This window comes from Bufo gargarizans, chromosome 4 (assembly GCF_014858855.1).
Source record: "Bufo gargarizans isolate SCDJY-AF-19 chromosome 4, ASM1485885v1, whole genome shotgun sequence".
NCBI lineage: Eukaryota > Metazoa > Chordata > Amphibia > Anura > Bufonidae > Bufo > Bufo gargarizans.
In genome coordinates this window covers 118,384,643-118,402,924 of record NC_058083.1, presented here as the reverse complement: position 1 = coordinate 118,402,924, position 18,282 = coordinate 118,384,643, and the positions used below count along the sequence as shown (strand labels likewise).

Below are 18,282 nucleotides of genomic sequence, written 5' to 3'. Positions count from 1 at the left end.
AAGCACTGCAGCCTCTTCATACAAAAAACAAAACAAAACTAAATTAAAATGCAGAGGGGCCCAAGTTGGGTAGACAGCTCCGGCCCTATCATTCACTTAATCCACCCCTGCCGGACATACCCAGAATTTCTCCCAGGCAGTCCACTGTTATGAGCATCGGAGCATTTCATGCTCCTAAGCTCTCTTTTGCCTTGCGCAGAATTGTCCAGGGCAAAGGCATTTTATGGAGTTCCAGTGACGTACCACTTTAATCCAGCTGGGGCAACTCACACTCCCCCCACTCAGTCCCCAATCTAATGTATCAAATGAAACATGGAGACATTGGGTTGCATTGAAGGGTAACTAAACCAAAGTGGCAGAAGTGCTGCTCAGAGTGCAGACACACAGAATTATCTGAGATCCATACTCCAAACACTCAAAAAGCTGAGCAGAACTGATGAAAGCTGAAGGGGCCCAGCGCTCCGCGGAGGGCTACTGCCTCTTTGTTTTTTTCAACAGAGGTTTAGTTACCCTTTATATTGACGAGAAAAGCGAATTTATTACCATACTATATCCGTAACATCTAAAAGCAAAACAAAATGTAAAGTAAAACTGTTCACGCAGTCACATCAACCACGACACAACCATATGGGACAGAACAATGGAGTCCTTGGAGGTACAAACTCTTGTGCCAATTTGCCCACATGCACATTTTTCTCCCGCTGATTATCTCCAGAGGCTCTGGGGCAAACTACACCTACACGTGAGGGACTGCAGGGCATATCACTCCTATGCTGCTGTGTGCAAACTGGTGCTCAAAATTCCCACTAGAATTGAGAACCTTTCCAACTGTTCCCTCCACCTCTTCCCTTCCTACACCTATCGTCACTGTAGCCTTTTCCTATTGCTTTCTGCCTGGGTTTGACCTGTCTGGAGTGAAGAACAAAACAAGATATGACTGAGAATGAATACAAAAGATAGGAAAGCAACCATATTTACAAAGTTAAGCAACATCTTCTGAAGAGTTTTAACAAAGCAGTTGTGTGACATGGTTGCACACTATGTTAAATGATAGATTTGGCTCTGCTACATCTTTGGCTCAGTATACTAAACAAAGAAGGACAGGATGGACTACTTACTTTCTCTTACGTCTGGAATGTGAATTGCTTAGCTCATAATGAATCATTTCGAACATGCAGTAACTTTAATTTGTTCAACAGACAACCCTTGTGTTTCCTGGAAGCCCAAGAAGTGACCACATGAGTGGGTGTAGTCATGATGTCAGGACAGATGTCTGTGATCCAGGGAATTCTGTCACATACCTCACTGGATAAATTATTTAGTGACCACTACCTACTAATGCTGTCGGTAAGACGTGCTACATTGTGAATGCATATTTCTGTATATTGTGAGAAGCACAGTCATTGCCTGTCTATTCGTTCTACCCACCATATGCTGTCTAGCTGAAAATACTGATCCAATATTGTAAATGTGTAACACAGTCCTAAATGAGGGCAAGTGCTCAGCAATTATAATTATAGTCCACTTTTAACTCTGTACTACTGTATGGATAACATTTTTGGACTTAAAAGGAAAGTTCAGAATTTTTTTTATTAAAATATAGATAAAAAGACCTACTGACCTGGTAATTTAGTCACTTAACCTTTCTGAGCCACTAATTCTTTGCACCCTTTAGATGCAATTTTCCAAGGGTCGACTCTTAAAGGGAACCTGTCACCAGAACTTGGGGTATAGAGCTGAGGACATGGGTTGCTAGATGGCCGCTAGCACATCCGCAATACCCAGTCCCCATAGCTCTCTGGCTTTTATTGTGTAAAAAACCCGATTTGATCCATATGCAAATTAACTTAAGAGTCATATCTTACTTGTGTGACCAGAGAAGAGTCATATTTTCAAGCTCTGACTCATCTCAGGTTAATTTGCATATGTATCAAATGAGTTTTGTTACACAATAAAAGCACACAGAGCTATGGGGACTGGGTATTGCGGATGTGCTAGTGGCCATCTCCAACCCATGTCCTCAGCTCTATACCCAAAATCCTGGTGACAGGTTCCCTTTAACATCACAGGAAATAAAACATGTCTGCCTATTAACTCTTTCAGGGTGATGATACCAATTTGACGCTGGGTAGTGGTGGTGGTGGTGGGAAGGGGGGCAGGTAAAAGACACCTTTGAATGCATTTTTTTTTTATTGGGCTGAAATAAATTTTCTACTTAGTACTCAAAACTTTTAACGATTTTTCCTGGTCAACCGTCATCTTTTAATGCTGGCCTAAAAGCTTACATCGGCTGACAAATGGCAAGTGTTTGCTTGTTTGTCGGCCTGTTCCTTTTGGACCTTTTAAAATGTCCTTAATTAATGTTTATGAGCTCCCAGAAATGCAGAGATAAGTGTTAAAGAAGGAGATGTCAGATCCCTGGATTTCACTGTGAAATAGTAAGAGCAGCCTGCATTGTATGTGAAAAGATGTTGTCTCAGAGGACAACCCCTGTCCTCCCCCTACATGCACTCCATACATAACACTGGTACTACTGACCACTACCGTATCTGCTCCTTTTCAGCAACTTCCTCCTGCATTTGGTCTATGATGAGGTGGGAATTACCAGCAGCTGCATGATTCTCAATGTCCACACATTCAGGATTTTTTATGCAGTTTTTAAAGCCAAAGCCTGGAGTGGATTGAAAGAAGTGGAGAAGTTCTATCTGCCCTTAATACTTTCATGAAAAAGCTTGAACGTGTGGCAGCACCCTTAAGAAATCCATCCTAAAAACCTGGTGTATGGTTAAGAGGCTAATGTATATAACCCTTTGGGTGGTTCCACACATATCATTTAGAGAAAAACGCTCTTTTTTTAAGAGTTTTTGCCAGTTTTTTTTTTCTTTTAAAAAATCTCTGCAGCCTGTAAGTCACAAGAGAAATATATAGGTAAACTACTACAGTTGAGTCACATTATTATGACCACCAGTTAAAATTCACAGTGACCACCATGTGCAGCATGGACAGCAGCTACATGGGCTAGGAGTGACTGCTAGGTTGTGACAGGTATCTGGAGCCATTCAGTGCATCCCACAGCTGCTGGAGGGAGTGTGGGGGAGGATCCATAGAGCGAACACAATGATTGACGTGGTTCCACAAATGATCAATTGCATTCAAGTCTGGAGAATTAAGGAGCCATGGTAATACTTGGAGGTCTGGGTCATGTTTTCGGCATTTCCCAGACCATAATGCTGCCATCACCAGCTTGTGTTCTTTCAGCAATGGTTGCAGGGTATTTATTCTCTGATGTTTCTCACCTGACACACCAATATCTATGCATGAAACAGAAAATGTGGCTCATCGGAGAAGACAGCCCTTTACCAATCAGTGGAGATGCAATTCTAATACTGCCAAGAAAATTTAAGCCTTTCTGCCTGCTTCGGAGCCCCATATGCAGTAGGGATCACTGAACTGTTGTTTTAGATACACGTCTGATAACCCCCTGGTTCATTTTGGCTGTGAGTTGCTCCACTGTAACATTTCCTTCCACCCTTGCTCACTTCAGTAGCCGGCGTTCACATCTCAGATCAATAGAACGTGGTGCTTTGCAGTTTCCACATCGCTTGTTCGAAAATGGCGACAGCACACGACCTAGGACTTTCTTCATGAACCATGGGGAAAATGTATTAAACTGATGTAAAGGAGAACTGGCTTAGTCAGCCAAGGCAAACAATCAGATTCCACCTTTCATTTTCCAAAGGAGCTGTGAAAAATGAAAGGTGGAATCTGATTGGTTGCTATGGGCAACTAAGCCAGTTCTGCTCTACTCCAGTTTAATAAATCTCCACCTATGTGCTGCCGATGCCAAAAATAGGAAGTGGCACTTTTTTTTGATCAGTGGTCAAAATCCTGCATGCTGTAGATGTGGTGCATTTTCCCACAGGCTTCTCTATAAGACTGGAAAAATGGAAAAAAAAAAAAAAACATGTAAACATGCGTGGCTAAATAAACATACACCCAAAAAACGCTGGTAACCCCCCCCCATCCCCCAAAACATGAAGTTCATGGATATCTCTAACTACTCATAATATTCTTCAGTGTGATGTACCATGACATCCCTTTCTCTCTCTTGTTGCTCTTTCAGTGTTCACTGCTCTTTGAGATTATACTCAATAACAGTATCAGTAGGTTCTGTATAAACAGATGAGCTGGGGCCACTGGACATATGTCACATGGCCAAAGATTTCAGCATTGCAATGCTACTGTCCTGTACATTGAAACATAATGAAAGTAAATGGGGCCATGTTGTGACTTGCCGATTGCCACAACCATGATCCAGCAGTACAAATCCAAACCTTTGCACTTCTGCCACTGTCGATTGTAACTCAACCTCATTCATTTTTATTATGTTGCAATTTACAGCACAGAGGCATCATGAATCTGCTGCAATCTTTGGCCGTGTTGCAGTGAATGTCACGTAGCCCCAGCCATATAAAATACTATCAGAGTAGGAGAAGAAAAAGCGGCACCAGGGGCGGATTAAGTGCAGGATAGGCCCGGGGCTGTCTACCGAACTTGAGCCCCTCCTTCCATTTTAGTTTAGTTTTGTTTTGTATGAAGAGGCTGCGGTGCTTCGTGAGTGCCACAGTCTCTTCCTAGGCCAAATGACATCTCCAGACTAACAAAAATCTTTAAAATTTGGTCATCAAATTTAAAATACATATAATTATAATAAAAAAGACTTGGAGGGGAATACAGCACCACATACCTCTTACATCCAGGGACATCTCTTGTCATGTAGATCTTCTCTTTCCTCTTCTCCTCCGTTTGACCCAGGCCACCATGACAAATTCTTTCAGCCTCATCTTGTCTCTGCAGAGTTTGTTACACAGATACGTTAAATTTCTAAATTTTTCCATCAACCTCCACATCCTGGTGTCCCCACAGTGTCATCCTGCTGCCACTCCCAATACTGTGCCCGTTTTGCTCCCCAATGTCCAAGGTACTATATTGCTGAAAAAATAGTGACCCCAGTAGACTTAATTGGGGTCATTTATCAAACTGGTGTAAAGTAGAACTGGATTTCTAAAGGAGCTGTCAAAAATGAAAGGTGGAATCTTATTGGTTGGTATGAGCAACTAAGCCATTTGTGCTCCAGGTAATAATCCCTGTATAGTTTCCCCCAAAATAATGTCCCTGTAATAGAAATGCCCCTACAGTGCCTTCCCAATAGCAACATCCCCCACACTACCCCACAGAGTAATTTTCCCCCACATAGTAATCCCCCCATAGTAATTTTCCCCCACACCGTAATTTCCACAACACTGCCCCCATATAGTAATTTCCCACACACAGTAATTTCCGCCACAATGTCCCCATATAGTGATTTCCCCTACACAGCCCTATATAGTAATTTTCCACACACAGTAATTTTCACCATACTGCCCCCATATAGTAATTTCCCCCACACTTTAATTTCCACCACACTGCCCCATATGGTAATTTCCCACACACAGTAATTTCCACCACAATGCCCCCATATAGTAATTTGCCCTCACACTGCCCCATATAGTAATTTCCCCCACATAGTAATCCCCATAATAATTTTCACCCACATAGTAATCTGCCCCCTCACAGCCAGCCCCAATAAAGTAATCTTCCCCCACATAGCCAGCCCCAATATAGTAATTTGCCCCCACACAGCCAACCCCAATATAGTAATCTGCCCCCACACAGCCAGCCCCAATATTTGCCCCCACACAGTCAGCCCTAATATAGTAATCTGCCCCCACACAGCCAGCCCCAATATATTAATTTGCCCCCACACAGCCAGCCCCAATATATTAATTTGCCCCCACACAGCCAGCCCCAATATAGTAATTTGCCTTCAAATAGCTGTCCCTTAACTAATATGTTCTCCTGTGCGTCCATGTCCCCCATAGTTGGCACACAAAATAAAACAAAAACAAAAAAACTAAAAGCTAAATACTCATCTATGTGTGTCCAGGCACGCGATGGCAGGTGCACACACGTCACTGTGCTGCATCCCAGCACAAGTGCGCAATGACGTCACCATGCATGCCTGAGCCAGGATTTCACTACAGCATAGGTCTCAGGCCCACTAGGCCTGAAGCCTATGGCGGTGATCGGCAGCGGGACAGGGAACTATGCGTTTCCGTGCCCCTCTGCGGTATGTGGGCGTTTGCCTGAGATCCTACTATAGCGTGAAAGAGCGCACCCCTTTTACACCATCGTCAGCTGATTTCACATACTGTAGATGTTGTGGAGACAACACTTTTGCAAGGGTTTAGGTATTTGCAGGTGGAACATCTAGTGGAGCCACATTGAAAAAGACCCTTGCATGACAACATGTTTGCATTTTTTTGGTAACAGGAGAAACATGCATTGATGGCACTAGAAGGTTTCCTAATGTGATACCTCTTCTGGCCACAAATCTGCAAACCTGATTGAGAATACTACTGTGGGGGTCATCTTTTCTTTTTGAATAGTATGTAATTCCCTCCCCATGATGGTTTGAAATTGATCCATTGTATTAGTTCTCGATTGTACTGGGTAAAACTCTGGATTAGTGACTTTTATAGGGGTCACTGCACTGGTTCCAATTTTTGGTATTGTATTTTCATTTAAATTGTAGAGATGAGCTGAACAGGTGCTATAGCAACCAGGTGCCTGCTGTTTCATACAGCAGGCATCTGCGGCTAATGTCCGTGATCAACAGTAATGCCGATTGTGGACATTTAACTTCTCAGATGCTGTAGTCAAACCACACCATGGCATCTAAGCGCCTGTATTACCAGAAGCGCATGCTTTCATTAATACTCCGGGCTCCCTCATGTGGTGATCAGAGGAGCTGCAGCTTGTGTGCAGCAGCCCCAGTTATAGAGAATGACAGGAGGCTGATGCGCAGTGTTTCCTATGGAGCCCCTGCATGTAGTAGGGCTCCATAGGAAACTAGTGAAATCATAATATGAGAATAGCCATCTAAAGATTGCTTGTTATAGTTCCCAATGAGAACTATAAAAAAGTGTAAAAAAAAATATACAAAAAAATAAAAATTTAAATCACCCTCCTACAGATTGCCCTGCAAAAATTAGCCTGCATACAGATCTGCACACAACAAAAAGTTGTAGGGAAAAATGACAACAAAGGGAACAAAATGTTGAAAATTTTGTTTTCAGTATCAAAACGCAAAAAAAACTATGCATATGTGGTATTGTGGGATTCATACTGAGAATGAACATTCCAACCCATTTGGAATTTTTTGTCCCACTACATTCTACCCAATATTAAATGGTGACATTAGAAAGTACAACTTGTCCACCAAAAAAACAAGCCCTTATATGGCTATGTGAGTGGAAAAAAAGTGGGTCCGGATATGGGTATAGAAGTCTATAGTTTTTGTTCGTGACGCCAATTGCAGCGTGCGCACGGTACAGTCACAGCGCCTTTTAAGGTGTTGCAACTCACGTACCAGGTTAGGAATGCCAGAGTGGGGTAATGTCTCTGTGTGGTAGTAGTAATTGTGTCAACGGTGTCTCCTACCTGGGTACGGCTGGACTCCTGGATCCTGGCTCACTTGTAATAAATGAGTGTTGCTAGTATGAGTAATTGAGGGATTTGGTAGCAGTAAATGAGATCCAGACTTGGGATATAATTCAACTTGTCTTTACTGGAGGCAGCATTAATCCATATGAGGTACAGCAATAGTCTTGGGTCCCAGCAGGTATTGGCAATATGTGGCAGGGATCAATATCTCTTCTGCTTCTATCATGTGCCTGGAGACTATGGCAGGAATCTATCTCTTCTGCTCTGTCTATCTTCTGCTGTGTTGGGGACTGACTGGATGGTTACTCACAGTTATGCTCACAGGGAATGGCTCTTCCTGGAGTTGTGGAGATGCTGCTTGCTTGTCAACCAGCTGAGGCTGAAGGCTCAGACTAGGCATGAAGATCTTTGGTCTCAGCTGAGACTCTATCCTGGGTTGGGATCCCTAGAACTGGGAACTCCTACCAGCACAGCCTTCCCCTAGCAGGGGTGGCTGGCACACTCTAACTATAACTTCCTTTCCTCCCCACATGGGACAGCCCACTTCTGCTCATAGAGGGGGAGCTAAACTGGAATGTACTATTCCAGTTTAGAAACACTAAACTGAACTAAGAACTAGCTAAACACACTGCTGCCACCTGCTGGTGTACATGGAAATTACAGCAAATACATGTAACAGGCTTAGAAAATGCACATTTGTGAGAATGTGATGTTAAATTACACAGGATGGCAATGCAGATACACTTAACAGGTTGTAGCGGGGTAAAAGAGTTTAGTAACATAACTCTGGGATGTTACAGAAGCACCTGAATCAGAGGTGTCTGAATATCCTTCTGAGGTTTCTGCTTCCAGGGAACTAAAACTGACATTTCTATGGTGTGTTTTATTTTTCTTGGCAGTGCACTTTGTGAATTGTTATCAAAGTGACACATGTACTTTTCAAGTAAAAGTTATTGAAAGGGTGAACTAACCTAGGCATAAAGGGAACTGGAGGAAAGCTGTCGTGAGGCTTATTGGATACTAACTATTTGGAAGCCGCTCCCCTCATGGAGTGAACCTAAAAACTGATTTTTACTAATGTCTGTTCACTTTTCATGTTTCCCCCCCTCTTTTTTTCATACTTTTATTTGCCTATTCACTTGTTTCATATACTGTATATCCAGGTATTTAATGACTGCTATCATTGGTGTACATAGAGAAGTAAGGGCCCCATAGCAAGGATCAAACCAGACCCCCCACATAGGACAGAAGGGTTTCTGCCTAAACTCTTTTCAATCACCCTTGGGCCATTTATCCACTGCCTCATTTGCTAAAAGTTGTTCCTTTAGAGGCTAGAGTCCTGACCAAGTTTTGACCTCCAGTAGAATATTAGATAAACTGGGCCCTCTCATGCCCTGGGCCACAAAGCAGTCGCATGGTCTCCCGCTATGGTAGTTACATTTTGCTTGGTTTATTTGAATGGAGATTATTGCAATCAAATTCTGGTTTTACTTATTAGGCAACTTTCACACTCACGTTTTGGGCGGATCTGTCATGGATCTGCAAAAACGAATCTGTTACAATAATACAACTGCATGCATCCGTCATGAATGGATCCGTTTGTATAATCTGTAACATAGCCAAGACATATCCGTCATGAACTCCATTGAAAGTCAATGGGAGACAGATCCGTTTTCTATTGTGCCAGATTGTGTCAGAGAAAACGGATCCGTCCCCATGACTTACATTGTGTGCCAGGACGGATCAGTTTGGCTCAGCGGAATGGAGATTGAGCGGAGGAAAACTGATGCATTCTGAGCGGATCCTTTTCCATTTAAAATGCATTAGGGCAAAACTGATCCGTTTTGGACCGCTTGTGGGAGCCCTGAATGGATCTCACAAACGCGAGTGTGAAAGTAGCCTTACTTGCTTGTTTGCTTAGGTATCTAACCTAGCTACATTTTATACACTGTATGCTATGCTATGCTAAGGGTATCTCTATATACAAACAAACATCAAAAATGGTGTGGCGTTAAACAGGCAGGAAATTCTCAAACCCATATGCAGTTGTGCATATACTGTGTATACAGGGGAGCAAATCCTGCACTTGTAGCCTGTTGCTAATGACTTTCCCCAGCAAAAATGCCTACAGTGGAGGTTGCTCGCAGCGGACCACAAGTACCACAATAAACATCCTACACAATTATGTGGATGTGATAACCAATATAACAATATAATAATAGAAAGGACAGGTGCACTCTGCGGACTTACTAAACCTTCAAACTAATGTTAAAATTGAGAGATTAGCCAACATATCCTACTATGGAGGACATGTCTGAGCCTGATCACCGCGCCAAGGTTTCTCAAGTAGCTCGGGTCCTAACACTTACCTACCTGTGCCGTATGGGCAATACCAGGGATCAGTGGGTGAATTACAGGAGCTTGAGGTCCAACTCGCAGACAACTCACCAGTTACCTCCAGCATGTAACCATGCTTGCAATGGGAGGAGGGAGGAGTCTGCGAGTCCCACTCAAGACTGGCTGATATGGCCCAGCCCTCGCAGGTGCACCTAAATGTAGCCTATGGATGGAAAACAGGCACATTTAAATTGGAGTTTATACACCTCCAGGCATCTCTATATACAAACCAACAGAAAAAATGGCGTGGTGTTAAACAGGCAGGAAGTGCTCAAACCCATATGCAGTTGTGCATATATATACAGGGGAGAAATTCCTGCACTTGAGGCCCGTTGCTAATGGTGATCCCCAGCAAAAATGCATACAGTGGAGGATGCCTGCAGCGGACCACAAGTACCACAATAAACATCCTACACAAGATATAAATTATGTGGATGTGATAACCAATATAATAATAGCAATGGTATCTCTACCTGAAACGCATAAGCGCTGCTATGTTTTAAACTTTTTTTTATATGTTCTGAGTTCCAATAAAGCATTGATTTTTAACCGAGTGCTGAATTCACCTCTGCTTTTCCACTCTTTGTGCATACTAGGTCATCTCCCTAATGAGAAACAGCACCCTGAACAATACTCCCAAGGCTACTCAGCTACCCAGGGCAATTTTCTTTTGAGACACTCAGTACCCTTGTTCTTTTAGAATGAAAACTGGCTTGCATATCTCACTCAGAGAAGTATTAAAGAAGTTATCCAACCCAATGCCCAGGCACCTCATATAGGTTATACTTACCCCACTCCCCTTCCCTGATCCCTGCATGGCCGCTGCTGCATTTCCCCATTGCGTGGACCAAAACATCCGGTGCATGTGTGTGGGGATTGGTGAGCAGCCAAAAGCAGGCCGCAACAGGGACAAGCTTCCCTAGCATTGTGGGTGACGCTAGTGAGTCTTGTCCCCATCGCGGCCTGCTATAGGCTTCTTCCCCCATCGTCGGAGGTGCCAGGTCATTATAGGGGTTGGATAAACACTTTAAGCATGGGTTTCTCTCTCTCTCCCAGGCTTAGAGAATAAATATGAGGTCTTGGAGACCTCACAGTGTTATATACCAATTTTCAATTGGAGCATATGTAACATCCCAGAGTATGTCACTAAACTCTGTCTCCCTGCTACAACATGTCAAGCGTATATTTATTGCCATCTTGTGTAATCTAACGTTGCATTTTCATCATTATATGTATTTTCCAGGCCTGTGTGATATATTATGCTGTCATTTCCCTGTCCGCCAGCAGGTGGCAGCAATATGTTTAGCAGTCCACAGCCAGTTTAGTATACCTAGCCTGGAATATTCCATTCCAGTCTAGTCTCCCCTGTGTGAGCAGAAGTGGGATGTTCCCATGTCCTGTCTTATGAGGAGGAGAAGGAAGTTCTAGTTAGTGTGTACCAGCCCCCTGCCTGGGGAAGGCTGTGTTAGTAGGAGCTCCCAGAAACAGGGATCCCAACCTAGGATCCAGCCTCGGCTGAGGCCAAGGATCCATCTTCCCAGCCTGAGTCATCTACCTCAGCTGGTGACAAGCAAGCAACAACCTCCAGAACTTCAGATCTCCAGGAAGGCATTCCCTGCGAGCAGTCCTGTGAGTACTAATCCAGAGTCTAGGAGAAGCCAAATACCTCCTCAGCTAGTCAGGCCCATTACAAGCAGAAGACGGACAGAGCAGAAGATAAATACCTGCCAGATTCACTAGGCACATGACATGAAGCAGAATAGATATACATTCCTGCCACATATTGCCAATACCTGCTGGGACCCAAAAGACTATTGCTGTAACTTGTATGGATATCTGTTGCCATTAAGGAAAGACAAGTTGGATTCTATCTCCTGTCTGGATCTCAATTATTCCTCAATAACTCCTACTGACCACACTCAATTTTATTGCAAGTGAGCCAGGATCCAGGAGTCCAGCCGTACCAAGGTAGGAGACACCGTCGACACTACCATATCTGCTATACAGAGACATTATCCCCCACCTGGAACGTGAGTTATAACATCTTAAAGGGCCCTGCTACAGTACCTGTGCAAGCTGCAATTGGCGTCACGAACTACTATACATATATACTGACCCACTGCATAGCTGACCCACTGTACCAGTGTCCTGCTCATTGCACATGTTTGATTTGGGCAGAATTGATTTGTACCCGAGACAAATTTTGGGAAAAATTTGGTGATTCAAAGATGAAACAAATTTAAAGAAATTTACTCAACTCTAGAGTAAGCCTACAGCTACTTAAATAGAGGGCGACAGCGGAGCAGCAGTGGACATGGGCCAACAGAGTAAGGCTGAGTTAACACTTCAGTTATTTGGTCAATTATTTCCATCAGTGGTTGTGAGCCAAAACTGGTGCAGGTCAAAAACATAGATCTTTCCATTATACCTTATCTCTGTGTAGGCTTCACTCCTGGTTTGGCTTACAATAACTGGTGGAAATAACCGACCAAATAACTAAATTGTGATCTTAGCCTAACAAAGGGATGGCTGGAATTATGGAACCCGCTCATTGGATTGTGATGTTTCCATAGCTTGTATTTACTTAAATGGGAGTTATTTCTGTATATCTGTGCAATGTGTAATGTGATCTCAGCTATGATTTAGGAATAGAGAAATAGAAATATCCCTTTAAGTACTTGATAACATGTGCCAAACATGTGTGAAGCTTGTTGTCTCTTTAAAGAAGGCACACTTTTCAGAGGGGGATGGGCACCATAGCTGCCGGGTGCCTGCTGTTTCGCTCAGCAGACATGGGGCTAATGTCTGTGATCGGCCATAATGCTGATTGCAGGCATTTAACCCTTTTGTGGTCAATTGTGTTCACAGCATCTGAAGCTGCTTTTCCTAAAAGCTCTACACTCCTGGGGCCCGAACAACTTCCCCATGCAGAGATCGTATGCACTGCTGCATCCCCAAACACCTTAACTATGAAAACATAAACCTATTTATCCTGTATAGTGAACATCGTTACATTAAAAAAATCTAAATGGCTGAGTTTATTTGTCAATTCACCTCCCCAAAAATTTGAAAACTTATCAAAAAGTAATACAAATTTCAAAATAGAATCATTAAAAACTACAGATAATCCCACAGAAAAATGAGCTCCCCTACATAGCGCCATAGATGGAAATGTAAAAAAGTTATGGAGGTCAGAATATGGCGATGGAAAGAAAAAAATATTGTTTTCCAAAGTCATGTCTTTTCCAGTGTTAAGGACACACAAAAAACTATATAAATGTAGTATTGCCCTAATCACACTGACGTGGAGAATTGAGAGAAGAGGTCAGTTTTACCTCATAAGGAACGACGTAGAAATGAAACCCATAAAACTATGGTGCAGTAGTGTTTTGTTTTTCCAATTCCACCCTATTTGAATTTGTTTTCCAGCTCCCCAGTATATCATATGCAGTATTAAATGGTGAATTTAGAAAGTGCAACTTGTACACAAAAAACAAGCCTTTATAAGTCTAAGTGAACAGAAAAATAAAAAAAAGTTATGGGTCTAGGAAGGCAGGGAGTAAAAAACTAAAATGCAAAAACTGAGATTTAAAATTATGGACTTTTTGAAGAATACTTGGGCAATTTATTTGAATATTCCAAAACTAGTGTACAAGAGTCACAAATTTTTGTCACAAGTACTATTTTGAGGCAAAATGTGCAACTTTTTCACTTTACCACCGCTCTCTGTGGGAGGGAACAGGCCATGGGTGGGCACAATATGCAATATGTGCACTCAAAAACCGGTACATAATACAACTGACATATGTGCCAACTTCCTGCTGGTGTAGCTTTCATTTTCTGGTGTACAGAACTCCCAAAGTATAGTATAGCAACAACCCTTGGAAATCACTAAACATGGATAGCATTCATGTTTTTCCATGGTTTTTATGGACCCATAGATTAATGTGCATGAGGGACAAAAATAGGACACGTTTCGGCTGTGTTAAGATGGACCCATGGTCCATGGAAAACCATTGATGTCTAAATACATACATTAAAGTCAATCGATACATGTGCTGTCCGTGATTCACTGATGTGTGTAAGAAGCGTAATGCCTTATTCACACAGTCAGTGTTTGGTCAGTGATTTCCATCAGTGATTTTAAACCAAAACCAGGTGCATTTCTAAATATAGAACAGGTGCAAATCTTTCCCTTATTCCTTATCTCTGTGGAGGCTCCAGTCCTGGTTTTGGCTCACAATCCTTGATGGAAATCACTGATCAAAACATTGATGTGTGAATAAGGCATAAGACTGATGTACTGTATAATATGCTGTTCTTAAAGGGGTTGCGCAAGATCCTAAACAATATCATTTAATGGTGTAAACCTGCTCTAGTCTTCTACAGAGCATAATAGTATACCTGTCAACTTTTTCTAAGTCTTCAGTTCAATCTCCATGCTCCTGTTGAGCTCAATTGTTTACAATCCAAACTTCTAGGTGAAGGGACCATTCACACATCCGTAGAATGGGTCTAGATCTGTTCCATAAATAGGCAGGACGGATCCGGACCCATTAATTTTCAATGGGGCTGGAAGAGATGCAGACAGCGATCTTACGGTCCGCGGCTCCCGAATAAAATAGAACATGTCCTATTCTTGTCCGCAATAGCAGACAAGAATAGGCATTTTTATAGGGGTGCCGGCCCGGTGTATTGCGGATCCGCAATACACAACGGACGTGTGAATGGACCCTTAGGGCTGTGAACTGCAAGATCAGGCAAAAATGTAAACGCCTACTATACCATTCACTGGACTGAAAACTCCACCCGCTACACCCTTTATCATCCCCAGGAGGGCCATGCATTCCAAATGTCATCACGACTGGCCCTGTCAATCAATGTCCAGTGGGTGCAGCAGTTGCAGAGAGAGCAGAGTCTCCAGGCGTTATGTCAATGTCCCCGTTTCTCCGAGTGACTCATTTGCATATATAGAACATCATTTTTCTCATATGAACATGGGCCCAATGCCTTCTGCTGCCAAGTGCACATGTAACAGGTCAGCCAGTTTAATAATTAGAAATCTGCTGACAGATGCTCTAAAAAAGGGGTGTGACTTAGGAGAAGGTGGGTGGGGCTTCACCAGAAAAGGGAGGGTGGGTGGGATAATTCTACTGTGTAGGGGCACTAGGGGGGCATAACTACTGTGTGTGGGCACTCGGGGGGCATAACTACTGTGTGGGGGCATTAAGTTGGCATAGTTACTGTGTGGTGGCACTATGAGGGCATAACTACTGTGTGAGGGCATTAACGGGGCATTTCACGGTGTGGGGGCACTAAGGGGGCATAACTACTATTTGAGTGGTGGGGGGGCTTCTATTGCAAGCTTGGGCTGTCTTGACTAGCTGTGGGAGGGAGGGTTGTGAGGAAATTGCTTTGGGGGGGGGGGATTATTCAAAAATTTGGTATTGGACTCAGCCTTTTCTAGTTACGTCCTGCCTGGGCTTATTCTTTCTACTTTATAAAATGTAACTCGGACACAGGCACTGTTATTTCATTACATGTATAATTTACCCAAAATATTAAATTTTTATGTACCTGTTAACAAAAAAGATTACAAAATGTTCGAGTTCCCATCCTTACAAAGGTCTTCAAGTTAAAACAGTAGATGGTTGTGTCAGAGAAGGAAAGGCAGGGTGGGTGGACTGAATAAGCTAGAGGAGGCGGAGGAGGAGGAGGAGGAGGCAGAAAGTGGATAACTGGAGGAGAAGCACAAGAGAAGCATCAGTTGAAGGCAACAATTGCAGCCAGACAGCACAGGAGACAGACCACAGCACAAGCAGGAGGTGAGGAGGGGGCTTTTCAAGTTGCTGCCTGTGTGTAGGATGCGGGAGAATGCTGTGTGCAGTCAGGGCTCTCATCTGTGAGATGTCTTGGAAGGCACCTTCGCTTTAACCATTTAATTGATCAAGTAATACTTATTTCTTTTCTCTGTGAGCTATTCTCTTGATCGATATTTAGGAACCCTATTAACGGACACAATAGAGCTGACTTTACATGTTTGTTTCTATTGCATTATGGTATTATTTGTACTTTTACATAGGACCACAGGGAAACCTTTATGCAGCGATGTCCAGAAAGGACAATTTCAGCTCTTTTATATCTGTGTGTCGCACAGTGAAAGGTTCTGTGGTAGTCTGCAATAATTATTATCCATTATTTGGGGGTGATTAGTTTGTGGAAATATTTGGTAGAAAGGTGCGTAGTCCTGCAGCTGAGGTTTTAGGTTTCAATTGCAATATCAAATGTCTACACTGACCTGTTATTAGATGAGCTGAGAACTCTCATTATGCCGTCTGGAGCATAGACTCGCACATAACTGCTGTACTTTGAATGACTAACGCAAATCTATAAATGTATTGAGATTGAGAAGCACAGTAATTAGTCGCTGTCCCACCAAAGCCTGTATTTCTGTATTTTCCAAGCACATCAAACATGGACATACAAGGGGAGATATAGCATTTGTTTCCTAAAAATATACATTTGGCTCAACCCATTAGTTGCCTGGCTGTTAATAAATCCGGTGCATTTTACAACACTGATTCACCTAAGAACTTTTTAAAAAATGTCAACTGTCAAGAAAGGCGCAAAAGTGTACAAAGCACATCCATGTGTGGTCCTGCCCAGGTGGGTACATAGAAATCATGGAGCCCCATAGCAAGACTCGGTATTGGGAACCACTTCCAAATATAAAGTACAATTTTTGTACCATATGATCGATCGGCGTGCTTTCCGCACCCGTAGGTCCGTTCCGCAAAGAAAATAGAGAATGGTCCTATTCTTGTCTGAAAAATGCAGACCGCAGACCTATCGAAGTCAATGGGTCTGCAGAAAATGGAGATGCAACACAGATGGCATTTGTACCTTGCGGATCCATGATTTGCAGACTGCAAAAAGGATACGGCAAATGCATAATGCCTAAGGCCTCATGCACACGACCGTTGTTGTGTTCTGTTCCGCAAAATTGGGTTCCGTTGTTCCGTGATCCGTTTCCGTGTGTCTTCTTTTATTTTTGGAGGACCACCAGACATAAAGGAATGTAAAAGAAAAGTCTAAGAAAGGTTTGAAATGCAAATGATAGGAATAAAACGGACGGGGACGCGGATGACAATCTTGTGTGCCTCCGCGTTTTTTAGCGGTCCCATTGACTTGAATGGGTCCGCGAACCGTTTTCCGCGGAAACGGACGCGGAAGCAAACAACGTTCGTGTGCATGAGGCCTAATACAGTACCTGCAAAGTAAATGAGATCAGACAAATCTCATGTTCACTTTGTTGCTTTTTTTCTCTGTGTGAAACTCTGCACGGATATTTCTAGATAGATTTCTAAACCCTCGCCCGTGCGCAGGCACCTTAAGGGGGGACTGAGCACTCTCCCATCTGATTTTCAACCAGATAGAGACGTAGAACAGTGTGCCAAAGTTTGTCTGAGTCAGTTAATTCTTACTAACTGAAGCAATGAGCAGTAATATAAAGCACAAGCTTTCCGGAGCACATTGGAGGATGTCCTATCTTATGACCTATGTTGCTGGGCTGTGACTGGAGCGCTCGTCATGGAGTCCTGAATGAGTCTGGTCCCATTTCCTCATCTGGCAGCTGATGGTTTTTTGAAATAACTGAAAGAAGCATCATTAGGGCAAACCTTGTCCTAACAAGGTTCATAGAAGGCATAAATGGGGTAAACTCTGCTTGGGTCTCCCCTCTATGAGGCCTTATTAACACATCTGTGACAAGATGGTCAGTGGTTCATCCGTGAAGAATCCATGTTATGTCTGTGTGTACATTTTTTACTCTCCGCTTGTCATCTGTATTCCATGGACACTGCTCAGATTAAGGGTCCATTCACACATCCGTGTGTGTTTTGCAGATCCATGGATCCGCAAAACACGGACATCGGCAATGTGCGTTCCGCATTTTGTGGACAGCACATCGCCGGCACTATAATAGAATATACCTAATCTTGTCTGCAAATTGCGGACAAGAAAAGGACATGTTCTATTTTTTTCAGGAACGGAAATGTGAACCCGGAAGTGCGGGTCCGCATTTCCGGATCCGAGCAGTACATTGTGCGGCCCCATGGAAATGAATGGGTCCACAATTCCGTTCTGCAAAATGCGGAACGGAATTGTGGATGTGTGAATGGACCCTAAAATTAATTTCTAGAGCATCTCCTGGTCCAGGAAAAACAGTAAGAGAACACCGATGCCTTCCATGTTGAGTCAGTGGTTTTTTACAGACCCGCAGGTCCGCATCATGGACTAGTCTCTGTGGTTTTTCCGCTGACTAACGGTGAGTGGAAAATC

At 43.1% G+C, this 18,282-nt stretch overlaps 1 protein-coding gene across 1 annotated transcript in view; it reads left to right on the top strand.

The window, feature by feature from the left end:
• The first annotated feature begins 15,667 nt into the window (after window positions 1-15,667).
• The window catches only part of SERPINE2 (serpin family E member 2), a 97,530-nt gene continuing 94,915 nt past the window's right edge, over window positions 15,668-18,282 (top strand). The window contains exon 1 of the mRNA XM_044291878.1: window positions 15,668-15,767. The gene's annotated coding sequence lies outside the window, so the exon portion shown is untranslated. The remainder of the gene's footprint in view (window positions 15,768-18,282) is intronic.